Raw genomic sequence first — 12,659 nt, forward strand, 5'->3', positions numbered from 1 at the left:
AGGAGCTTCTTCTTTTTCAAATTCGGGTAGTTAGTCTTGTAATACCCCTTCTTGTTACATTTGAAGTAAGTCACGTTCTTATTGTTAGAGTTGGAGGTAGAGTTGATCTTCTACAAGTCCTTGCTGGTGAAGTTCTTTCTCCTGGTGAACATTTTTCTTACCAAGTTCACCAGGTGTTTTTTATCATCTGAGTCTGGGTCAAACTCATCTTCAGGTTTTGTCTTGGATGTGGACTTATCTTTTGATGATCTTGCAATAAGAGCAAGGCCTTTCTCAGATTTGGCGTTAGTCTATTCGTGCAATTCTAATTCACAGAATAATTCATCTAGTTTTAACTTTGACAAGTTCCTTGGAATCTTATAGCCATCCACGATGGAAGCCCGCAGTGTATTACGAGGAAATGCATTTAAGACATACTTTATCAGGTCCCGGTTCTCTAATTAGTGGCCGATTGTGTGGAGTCTATTGAGGATGTCCTTTATCCTTATGTGGAGTTGACTAGCAATCTCACCTTCCTATATTTTGACATTAAATAATTTATTTAAAAATAAATCTCTCTTTGTTACCTTGGCATCGTTGGTTCCCTCATGTAGTTCTATTAGCTTGTCCTAAAGTTCATTTACGTTTTCATGTGGGCCGACGTGGTTCAGCTCTCCTTTTGTTAGCCCGCATTGAATTATGTTGAGAGCTTTGAAGTCGATCTGCGCCTTTTTCTTCATTTCCAGATTCCAATGTTCCAGGTCCATTGGGATTCTGACATTATCGACTGGAGCCTTGTAACCTCTGGTGATGCTGAACCACTAGTCGAAATCTGTCTTTAGATATACTTCCATCCGCTTCTTCTAGTAGGAGAAGTCATCATCGTTGAATAGGGGAGGATGGATGATGTTGTACTCTTCACGTTGTGTCATTTGACAGCCGTGGAAGAAAAACTAAAACGGGGTACCAAGACTTGGTCTTAAATTAGCAGTGTTTGAAATATATTTAAAACGATTCAAATGGAATGCGAAAAAAAAATCTAAAAACAATTCCCCCGACTTAATTGGTGGTTGTACCAATTCAGAGCATAACCGGCTCTGATATCACTTGTTGGATCGATTACGCACGTGAGAGGGTGGTGAATCACGTGGTTTTCAAAAACTTATTTTTTCATGTTTTGAAATCAAAGTAAAGTACGCAGTGGAAAACTTAAAAATAAAAATACAATCACCAAAAAACGCAGCCAATTTTACTTGGTTCAGAGTCTTCTGCGACTCCTACTCCAAGACCCATGTCCCGTGGACCTATCAATGGGTAATCCACTAAAGGCCTCTTTTGGTACCTCTGGAAGAGGGAATCGAGTATAGAGAGAGTTCGGAGAAGTGTAACAGACTACACTTTCTGCTTGCAGAATTCAAGTATAAATAGAAATCTCATTACCGACACTTTAGGAATTTATGTGAGGGTGCTTGTGTGTTGGAGTCGGTCTTCTAGTCACGATTAGAAGTCGTCGAAGCAGTTGTCGGACATAGCAGCTTTATAGCAGGAGCCCGGCGCAGTTGGAGCCTCAAATGGATGCGTAGTAGTTCATATGTGCGTTGTTGTTGAATGCCTTCTCGAGATAGTCTTATAAAGGGCATTGATGGTGCCTTCCATAGCCATGAAAGGTGCCTCCAATGAGGCAAGTTTGATCCTAAATATCCTGGTGCTTATCCATGACTTTGGCCAACTTTATCTTGCGAAAGGAGCCTTCCATAGCCATGGAAGGCGCCTTCTATGAATAGTATAAAGGTGTCTTCTATCAAGCTTGAAGGTGCCTTCAGACACTGTTCATCCGAAGGTAAATTTTTTCTCTTACCTCTATAAAACAATATTAGTCTAAAATACCATGCAAAATAAGTATTAGGATAATTTAATAATACAGAGTAGTAATTAGTTATTGTTCTCCTAGGACCTGGAACTAGTCAAGGTCTCATCTTAGGGATCCCAAATGGAACTAAACTGGACTGATGCCTACTGTCCCTTCAACAGGGATGTGTCCTCACTTGGTTACTCTCCTCCAGTGACTTATCTTAACTTATCAGTTTGCCAGACATCCGATCAACCCGTCGACCTGTCTGGACTTCTTGCCAATTATCCGGCCGACCCATTGACCTAGCGGATTTCATACCAACTATCCGATCGGCACGTCAACCTAGCTGGATTTCGTACCAGCTATCTGGTCGGCCCATTGACCTAGTTGGATTTCGTACTAGCTATCCAGTCGGCCCGTCGACCTAGCTAGATTTTGTACCAACTATCCAATCGACCTGTCAACCTAGCTGGATTTTCTTCACACTCAATCAAGTTGTTAGATCACGACAGAACCTAACTTAGCTTACTTGTCATTCATCAAAACCGGATTAGACCGTTAATGCGAACCGCACCAACACCATGTTCTGCCCAAATTACTTTTAAAAGACCTTGTTCATAAGTCTTTAATAGGTAGCTCCTGCATTCTTTAGTCCGAACGATATAATATTATAACAATAAGTGCTCTTAGTAGTTATGAAGCTGACATTTTCTTGGTCCTCCTTGGCGAGTGAAACTTGGTGATATCCTTGATAAGCGTCCAGCATACAAATGAACTCATAGCTGGAAGTAGAATCAACAACTTGATCAATGCAGGATAGGGGATAATAATCCTTTGGGCAAGCTTTGTTAAGATCTCTGAAGTTAATACAGACCTACTACTTATTCCTAGGCTTAGAAACTAGGACAACATTAACCAGCCAACTCGGGAACTGCACTTCCCTAATGTAGCCCACCTTCAGTAACTTATCCACTTCTTCTTTAATAATTTTATTTTGGTCGGCCCTAAAATCTCGCTTTCTTTATTTGACCAGACATGCATCAGAATAGACATGGAGTACATGCTCAATGACTATTGGAGACACGCTCATTACTTCTTTGGGTGTCCAGGCAAACACATCACTATTGTGTGTCAAACACTCCACTAGCTTAGCTTTAATCTTAGGAGCCAGGTCAGCCTCTATCTGAGTGGTGTCCTCCGGTTGACTGACCTGAATTTGTATCTCTTCCTTTTCTTCATACACCAAGATAGGCAACTTTTCTTGGATAGTGTTAACCTCCATCCTTTGTATTTTTCAAGCAACATTGGCATCCATCTTCACCATCTCCATGTAGTACTTGTGCGCTAACAGTTGATCACCTTTAACCTCCCCCACTTGGTCATCCACAGGAAATTTTATCTTCTAGTAGAAGGTTGAAATGACCACCTGGAATTCATTTAGGGTCGGTCGATATAAAATAACATTATAGGCAGAAGGTGCGTCCACCACTATGAAGACCGATCCACGCGTTTTTATCAAGGGCTCCTCCCCTAAGGATATGACCAACTTTATTTGGCAAAGTGGCTAGACATCATTACCCGTGAACCTGTACAGAGGAGATTCCATGGGCTGAAGCTCACTTAAGTTGATTTGCAGCTTGTCAAATGCTTATTTGAAGATAATGTTAATAGAACTGCTTGTATCAATAAAAGTACAAGAAATGTTATAATTGACTATAACAACTTTAATTATTAATACATCATCATGGGGTATTTTCACTCCCTCTAGATCTTTGGGCCCGAAGTTGATTTCGAGCCTAGACATCCGCTCTGCACTACATCCAACTTCATGAATGACTAGATGTTGAGCGTGTGATTTCCTCACTCGGTTAGAGTCACCATCAGTTGCCCTCCAACTATCATGTTGATATTATCTCGAGCGGTATTACTGCGATTTTCTTCTTGCCGAGTGAAAGGTTGTTCTTGTTGCACTCGAGCAGGCACTTGGATTTGCTCAGCCTAGAGCTATAGGGTTCCTTGCTAAGGCTCGGTCACCCGGTACTCAATCTTGAACATGCTATTTTGTCATGCATACGGTTGTCGGTTTGGGGCTAGTGAACACTGACGATATCTAGGGTTATTTCTTTGCTGATTCCATAGAGTATAACAATTCTCAGTATTATGAGTAGTTGCCCGATGATACGTGCACCACTTTCATAGAGCTTCATGAAGGACCTCCACATGTTGCATGTCTTGAGACTGCAATTCTTGATGGCGATATTGAGGACCTGCCTGAGGTCCTTTGGGTGGAGGGGCAGGTAGCACCGGACATTTCGTGGCTAGAGCAGGAGCGGGTGTGGTACCCTCCTTTCGGGTAAACCTGGGCTTCTTCAACATTGATAAATTTAGTTGCCCACTTGATGAGAAGATCAAAGTTTGGTTGAAGGTTTTCTAAACAAACCGCGAAAGAAATCATTATCAGTGAGTCCCTGAGAAAAGACACTCACTAAAATCTCCGTAGTAGCAGTGGGAACATCCATAGCCACTTGATTGAACCTCTTGCTATATGCTCGGATGGTTTCTTTGGGCCCCTGTTTAAGTGATAAAAGGCTCCAGGGGGTTTTGTGATACCGCCTGTTGCTAGAGAAGTGGTAAATAAATATCTTACGAAAGTCCTTGAAACAGTGAATAGAGTTATATAGCAGCCGTTTGAACCATCGTTGGGTTGCCCCACCGAGTGTGGTGAGAAACATTCGACATTTAACGTCGTCCATAAATTGTTGAAGGAGGGCCGCATTCTCAAACATGAGGAGATGGTCTTTCGAGTCTATTATCCTCGAATACTCTTTTATGTTTAGATTCTGGTAATGTTTTGGCAATGGATCGTCCAACACCCATTGAGAGAATGGGGTAATGATCCACTCCGGGGAGCTATCGCTGGTTACGACCTTTCCCTTGCGCTTATCCCGCACAGGTGCTTCTCCAGAAGATTCCTAGAGTGCTCTTCCTTAGCCCAACTGTTCAAATGGTGTTCAAAAAAGTGCTCAGGGGCACCGAGTTGGTAAAAGAGGCATAACAAGCAAGCGAGCAAGGCCTTCCTCTTGAACTCCTCTCTCCCTTTGACGAGTTTTCATTAACGCTGCCAGATTTGGTGGTGGCAGCATGCCACTAGTGTTAGTTTATTGTTATTGCTAAAGTAATTTTTGCACTCTGGCATTGATGAGCAACTCCAGATCTTCTTGTGTTAAGGTGACAGTGTTGAGTTTTCCAGCCTCCTCCATCTTGTAGCTTCATATTTAGCCCAAGATTCCCACAGACAGTGTTAAATTTACTCCTGCCTGAAGGTAGAGGATATGGCGCACTGGCTCAGGTGGATGGTTTGTTGATAAATAGTTGATTCTTTGATCTAGGATGAAGCTCCTCAACTATCCTGCTCATAATCAACTGATCCAACGAAGTGTTAGTGACTAAAGACTAGGAAAGGGGTCCCTGGCAAGGTCCTTCGATGCTCAAGTCAATGTAGTTTCATTGCAAATGGAAGAAGAAGAATAGTAGTGGATGCGCGAATGAAAGTTTCAGATGTAAAAATTACGTACCTTGTCAACGGAAAAGACCGACCTTTTTATACCACTTCCCACGATCTCCATGACCATGAGGTGGCTTCATTCGTTATAGTTTGTTAGTTATGTGCGTAGATTATATATATTTATTAAACATGTTTTTACGCACATTCATATACTTTACGCATGCTTTGTCTATGCACTTTCATACCCTTTGTCTTACTTTCAGTATAATTACTCTTCTTTATTCGGAGATATGCTCTTTGTATATTTTCTATTGACAGAAGTTGAATTTGGAGAGGAAACAGTGTCCGTGGTCAATTCAGACAACAACTAAAGGAAAATATCACTAGCCATGTGACCTACACTGCCATGTCAAAGAAACAAAGAGGAAAGTGACCTTGGTCATGTGGTGCACACAGCCTGTGTGACTTCATCAAAGGGGGAGCATGACATGGCTGTGTGCATCGACAAGGCCATGTCACCTTAGCAGCATATCTAGAGCATGGTCGTGTGGATCTACACGGCCATGCAACACTTCTAGAGAGCAAGTAGGGTTTGGCCATGTGGTCCACACGACCATGCAGGATTTCTAGAGGCCAAGAATGGCCAGGCCGTGTAAGCCACACGACCATGTAGGCCATCTAGAGCTAAAGCATAACACAGTCATATGGAATCCAGACGGTCGTGTCACCCTGGCAGAGAGAAAGATGTGTGAGGCCATGTGAAGGCCACACGGTCGTGTCACGGGTCGTGTGGTGCCTGTGCCTAGCTCTATAAAAGGCCGGGTCTTCCCCTTTCTAAGGGAGAAAGGCTTTCCCTTTAGGGAGATCCATCTTGGTGTTATTCTCCATCATTTCCGCTCTTGGTTCAATAATATGAGGGCATCTCCATCTCCATATCGACTACAAAAGCTAAGAATTGGTTCCGAAGATCACTCATCACAACTAGATAAGAATTTCTCTTCTCTTTCTCCAAGTTAGGATTGTAATGCTTATAATCCTTATATCTTTGGATCTTTATCTTTATGCTATGGAGTAGATCTATTGTTCTAGGATTAAGGGAGTAATTGTGGTGTGATTTGATGTAAGAACTCATGGATACACCAATTTCTTATCTAGATGATGTTAGCATATTTTGTATCTATTTGATCATGTGTGGATTCATGTGTGTGGACTTAATTACCATGTTTAATTGAATGTGTGTGATACTTGTGAATCCTGTAGACGAATACCATAGATTGTATGACCGAGGGACGCTAGTGATAGGCAGTCCCACTAACGGGCATCTAGGGTGTCACCTTGAAAGGTGAAGTAAGTTTCTACAAGGAAGTGGGATGGTTGAATGCAATTATTACCTACATCATTATATGTATTGAGTAGAGATGTGTTTCTATGTTGTATGACCAAGGGATGCTAGTGGCAGGCAGTCCCGCTAACGGATTTTATCGGAATCATATCTATTTGATTACTAGTGGTGTAGATCTAGATCCCTTGCCCATTATCTTCTACAGGAGAAAACTGACAACTTCCTACAAATGTATGCTAATTGAGGATATTAATTGGTGAACCATTTTACATTGATGAATATCACAATGAAACTGAACTCCTAGAACATTCACAAAAACCAAGTACCTCATTTACTTTCTTATTTATATTTCTAGTTTCTTTACCCAAATCAATTCTTATTTAGTTTACTGTTTAGCTAATTCTTTGTGAGACATCTCTAGTGCTTATAATCAGTCCCTGTGGGATTGATATCTTTTTATTATTGACGATGAAACCGTGCACTTGCAGTGATGTAAAAAGTTTTTGGTGTCATTACCGGGGGCTGTGTCTATAACATTAGAGATAATTATTTGAGTTAGACTAAACTTTCTTTCTTTTCTATTACATACTTGTAACTAGACCTAGAAACTCTATTTTTGTAATTTAACCTTGCATTGCTTATTTCTTTATTTGCAATCTTCCTTTTTGTAATTTAAAACCTTCAAATTTGCAATCTCGATCTTGTATGCGTAGATCTAACTTTGCAGGAGATCTATTACCCTTTGATTCAGAGATTGACAGAATGTTTCATAGAAGAAGAATCTTGCAAAGACATCAGAAAGAACAAGAACATTCAGTTATGGCAAACAAACCATTGAAGGATTACGCAACATCATATGCACGAGGGCTTCGGCCTAGCATCACTAGACCATCCATTGAAGCCAATAACTTTGATATAAAGCCTGCAATAATCATTATGGTATAACAGAACCAATTTGGGGGCAGACCACATGAAGATCCGAATCAACACGTTGCAGTCTTTTATGAAATCTGCAATACAATGAAAATGAACGGTGTTCTAGCAGAAGTAGTATGACTATTATTGTTTGGATTTCTTTGAGAGATAGAGTCAAACAGTGGCTAAATTCTTTACTAGCTAATAGCATATCCACTTGGGAGTAATATAAACAATAATTTTTGGACAAATTATATCCCCCTATCAAGACTGCTTATATGAGAAATTTAATAGCAAGTTTCAGACAATTAGACTCAGGATCATTATTTGAAGCATGAGATAGGTTTAATAATATGCTCAGATAATGCTCACATCATAGACTAGAAAAATGACTAGTGTTACATATATTTTATAATGGTATCAATTACCATACAAAAGTGCCCCTAGATTCTGCAGTTGAAGGGGCACTAATGAACAAAAGTCTTGATGAGGTCGAGGTCATTATTGAAAGTGTAGCATAGAACCATCATCAGTGGGCATCAGAAAGATGTGGAGGTTATTCATCTGTAAACCCAACTAAAGCATCAGGAAAATTAGATGTAGATGCAATTACTTTAATGTCTGCAAAGCTGGATGCTCTTACCAAAAAGCTGGAGAATATGGGAACAAATTCAAGCACGGTCAATGTTATAGTATGTGTATGTGAGACATATGGTAGCATAGACCACGCTCAAGACTCATGCCCATTGGGAGCCATCTCTGCGCAAATTAATCAAATTGAGCAATGTGACACTATTGTGAGCTACAATCAAAGGCAGAATAACCCATATTCCAATACATACGACCTTGGTTGGAAGAATCATCCAAACTTCTCTTATTGTAATAATCAAGAGCAGGGACCATCCACGAGGGCTAGACCAAGCTACTAGCCTGGACAACAAAGCTATCAACAACAACAACTTTCTCAAGGCTATCAATTTTCCAAATTGGAGAAAATGCTTGAAGAAGTTATTTCTGGTCAAAATAAATTAAAACAAGAAATCAAGCTACTTAATCAGAAAATGGATAATTCAGAGAAACACCAGAAGATGCAAGATAGCCAAATTACTCAGATAGCTTCATCATCCTCAAGAGCACCAGGATAATTTCCTGGAAAACCTAATGTCAACCCAATGGAACACTGCAACAGAATTAAGCTTAGGAGTGGACGGACTTTGGGAGATCCTCAAATGACTGCTCCAAAAGGGATGAAACTTCAAGAAGAGCTCTCTCCTCCAACACTTGAACCAATTCAGATTCAAGATGATGACGGGAATACCAAGAAGGTTGAAGAGACTCTTCCACTCCACCCTCAAAGTTAAATAATCCCTTTTCCATAAAGACTTTCTATAACAAAGAAAGATGAAGAATTCGGCAGGTTCCTTGACAAAGTTAAAGACATCTATGTTGAAGTCCCTTTAATTGATGCAATTCAACAAATGTCAAAGTTTGCCAAGTTTTTGAAGGACATTATGTCTAACAAAAGAAGAAAGGGAGAGATCGAAACCATAGCTCTAATAGAAGAATGCAGCGCTTTATTTGAGAAGAACACTTCCCCATAGCTCCAAGATCCTGGAAGCTTTTATATCTCTTGCACCATAGGATCTGAATTCATTGAAAAAGCTTTCTATGATTTGGGGGCAAGTGTTAGCCTTATACCATATTCAATTTGTAATAAGCTAGGTCTCAAAAACTGTAAATTTACTACCATGACACTGCAATTAGTTGATCATTCTTGCAAGTACCCTATGTGTATTGTTAAAGATGTGTTGGTAGAAGTGGGTGGCAACATCATACCTACAGATTTTGTAGTGCTAGACATAGAGGAAGACCCGAAAATTCCAATTATATTGTGAAGACCTTTCCTTGCAATAGCTGGAGTCATTATCGATGTGAAAAACCATAAACTTTCTTTGGTTATCAGTTAGAGTATGATTTATCTAATTCTCCTAACCATGTCTCTTCTTTCTTAGTAAGCATTTGTAGCGGGGAAGATGCTTACAAAGCTGAGGAATGGAACTTCCATCCTCATGGGAGGCCGCCGGATGAAGAACATGATCCAGCAAGTATTGGGAGAAGAAGGCTCCCAATAAATAATGAGAAGTTCCTCTGCCCTCCGAGGGCAAGAATGAAGGAAGAGGCAGCAACATCAACCCGAGAAGGAAAATCTGTGTCACTTTGGGTATAATCAGTGGAAACGGAGATGAGGTTGAGTTGATGACCTTAAACAAGCACTTCTTGGGAGGCAACCCAAGGGTTCTTTTGATTTAGACTCAATTTTAGTTCTCTTTTTCATTAGTTAGTGTTTTTAAATGTTGGTTATTTTTGTTTTCAGATTGTATATTGCCTCCATGAGCCATCCATGATCATTTTATGGGCATGGAGGCATTGGAGAAGTCGAAAAGGAGAAAATCCAGCAATTCTGGACCTAACAGGGCCAGGCCGTGTACCCCACACGGCTATGTGAAATAGACAGAAAAGGAGGAGCATCTGGCCATGTATCTCACACACTCCATGTTAGCTCACCCGAGAAGAAGACGGACAAGGTAGTGTGATTTGACACGACCGTGTGAAAGTTCGAGAGGAGAAGACGAAGGTGGTCATGTGACACACATGGCTGTGTGACGCTAACAGTAAAGTAAAAGAACTCGGTCGTGTGATACACACAGGCCGTGTGAGCTCAACCAAGAGGGAGACGACGCTGCCTATGCCAATTGGCATGACCATGTGGATCTGGCCGAGAAGAGGAAGATTTAGGCTGTATAAATCTACACAGTCGTGTGGAATATAAAGACCCGGTCGTGTCTATAGAACACGGTCGTGTCAAGGCTGGTTAGAGAATTCTTTTTCTCTAACCTCTTTCATCTTCAACCTCTCTTCTTTTACTTCTCAAATTTAGATCTCCTACTCATTTTTCTCTATAAACTAGATCTAGATCTAGATCTAAACAGTAACTCTTCTCCTCCTCCTTCCTCAAGATCTAATTCTCCTTCCTTAAGATCTTCTTTCTCAAGATCTATTTTCTATTTCTCAAGATCTCATTTCTCCAATCAAGCAGCTTACCATCTCTTAACTATACATCATGTCTAATCTTCTTAAAAGGCTTCGAAAGGAAAATGACAGATCCAGCGGAGAAAAGGAACCATCAAGAGAAAAGGGTAAGGAGAAAGTCACAAGGGGCAAAGGCAAGAGAATAGCACGCGAAAAAGGTAATGTAAAATATAGTGCCCAAATAATATTTGAATAATAAGTGTTATTGGATGAATAATCTTAACGGAATATTTAAAAAATTTTAGAATTTTTTTTGAATTTAATCGGAACTCATATGACATATTTTGAGGGGATGCATTTATGAACGGGTGAAAAAACCTATTTAGAATACCCAAAGTTGAGAGTTAATTTAGGAATTGATCTAAGGTTTAATTTACCAATCCTAAGTTATAAAGGAAAATCTTCCCGTGCCCTGACTCCCACACCGCCAAACCTCTCTTCCCTGAGCCCTCACGCGACACCATCCTCCTTCACCGAACCCTCCGCCCCAAATCCACCGCCGGCCTCTCTTCTCTCCCGAGCCACAGCCGCCGGTCTCTCCATCCTTTCCTCCTTCTCGAGCCTCGCGATTCTCCTCACCAAACCGCCGCCTCTATCCTCAGCACGGGATCACACCGACGTTGCTCATACCAGTGTTGGTCGAGCCTTCTTCCCTCTTCTCCTCGCGAGTTCTCGCAAGCACAGCCGCCGATCACTCACCCTCACGCGAGCACCACAACCGGCTCAGCGACTGATCGCGCCGGCGCTGCTCATCATGGTGCCGGCCGAAACCTAGGTTGGGAGTGAACGACTCTCCCGACGGTTGCTTCTCCCTTCCGTTCTTTGATATCGAGACACCACCGTCGATCCTATCTTCGCTGGTCTCCATAGTCGTCGTGGGTCTCCACAGCTGCTAGACCTAGTTTCTGGTCATGGAGGAAGTTGTGGACCCTAGGATATGGTAAGACACTTCGGTCTTGGATCCTAGGTTTGTGGTGAATTGAGGTTCAGATCCTAGTAAGAACTATTGTGCTAACTGCATGTTGTTTGCAGTAGCTCCATAGCAGCACATACCATGGGTCTTCGGCAGGAGCTAACATCCAGCAACCACTCTTCCCAGCCGCAAGCCAACAAGGGAAGACCTCATCATAAAGGTAAGATGTTGGAATTAGGCTGTGGGTTAAGAATTAGGTTTAATTCTTGGATGTGAATGTGTTGTTTGTGATTTAGGTTTACCGAATTGGGAGATCAGCATTTCAACCTAGCTCCGACCATGATTTTGATAGCAAGTTCTTCAGCTGAGAGTCCTATAGCAGGACATCCAGATCTAGGTGAGTTTTGGAGTTAATTTCATTGATTATTGGATTTTATTTGGTGTGACGATTAGTGGAGATTGATTAATGAGTTAGATTAGTTAGCAGATGGATAGCTAACAATTGATTATATGGATAAACTATGTATGGTGGGTTCATAATGCTTAGCAGTTGATACGTTGGATTATTCTATTGTGATATGTGAATTTGAGTAGATCTTGAATTGATTGGTGGATTAAAGATAGCTTATCATCTAGTTGGATTTGGATTATTATGTGAAATTAAACAATTACCTAATCGAATTAGGATTGAGTTTTGGGGTTTAACTAGTTATTGTATATGTGATTAGCTAAACCATATATCATATTATTTGCAGGACGTTGATTCGAGACGAGCGTCTCGACGCGAGACTACTTGACACGATCTATGTATAAAGGCGAGTACTTCTTGCTTTATCTCTTTAGTACATTGATCTTAGTGCATGAGCTATATTTTCGGATAGTTCTTGTATTTATCTTGACTCCACTCGTATTTCTCCTGTGCTTGATACTTATCCACTCAATCTTTGAGAAACTCGTTTCTATCTCTATACAGTCTCTCGTTACTATCTATATTATTTAGCAGATACCAGTTACCAGATACTAGATATTGGATATTGGATACCAGATACTAGATACCATGATT

General features: G+C 40.9%; 1 long non-coding RNA gene across 1 annotated transcript; it reads left to right on the forward strand.

Annotated features, from left to right (window-relative positions):
- The first annotated feature begins 11,099 nt into the window (after window positions 1–11,099).
- LOC121969894 lies at window positions 11,100–12,412 on the forward strand. The gene is made up of 4 exons (XR_006108705.1): window positions 11,100–11,623; window positions 11,716–11,816; window positions 11,893–11,993; window positions 12,352–12,412. It is a non-coding gene; the product is annotated as an uncharacterized LOC121969894 (long non-coding RNA).
- The last annotated feature ends 247 nt before the right edge of the window (window positions 12,413–12,659 follow it).

This window comes from Zingiber officinale, chromosome 4A, assembly GCF_018446385.1.
Source record: "Zingiber officinale cultivar Zhangliang chromosome 4A, Zo_v1.1, whole genome shotgun sequence".
Taxonomy (NCBI): Eukaryota; Viridiplantae; Streptophyta; class Magnoliopsida; order Zingiberales; family Zingiberaceae; genus Zingiber; species Zingiber officinale.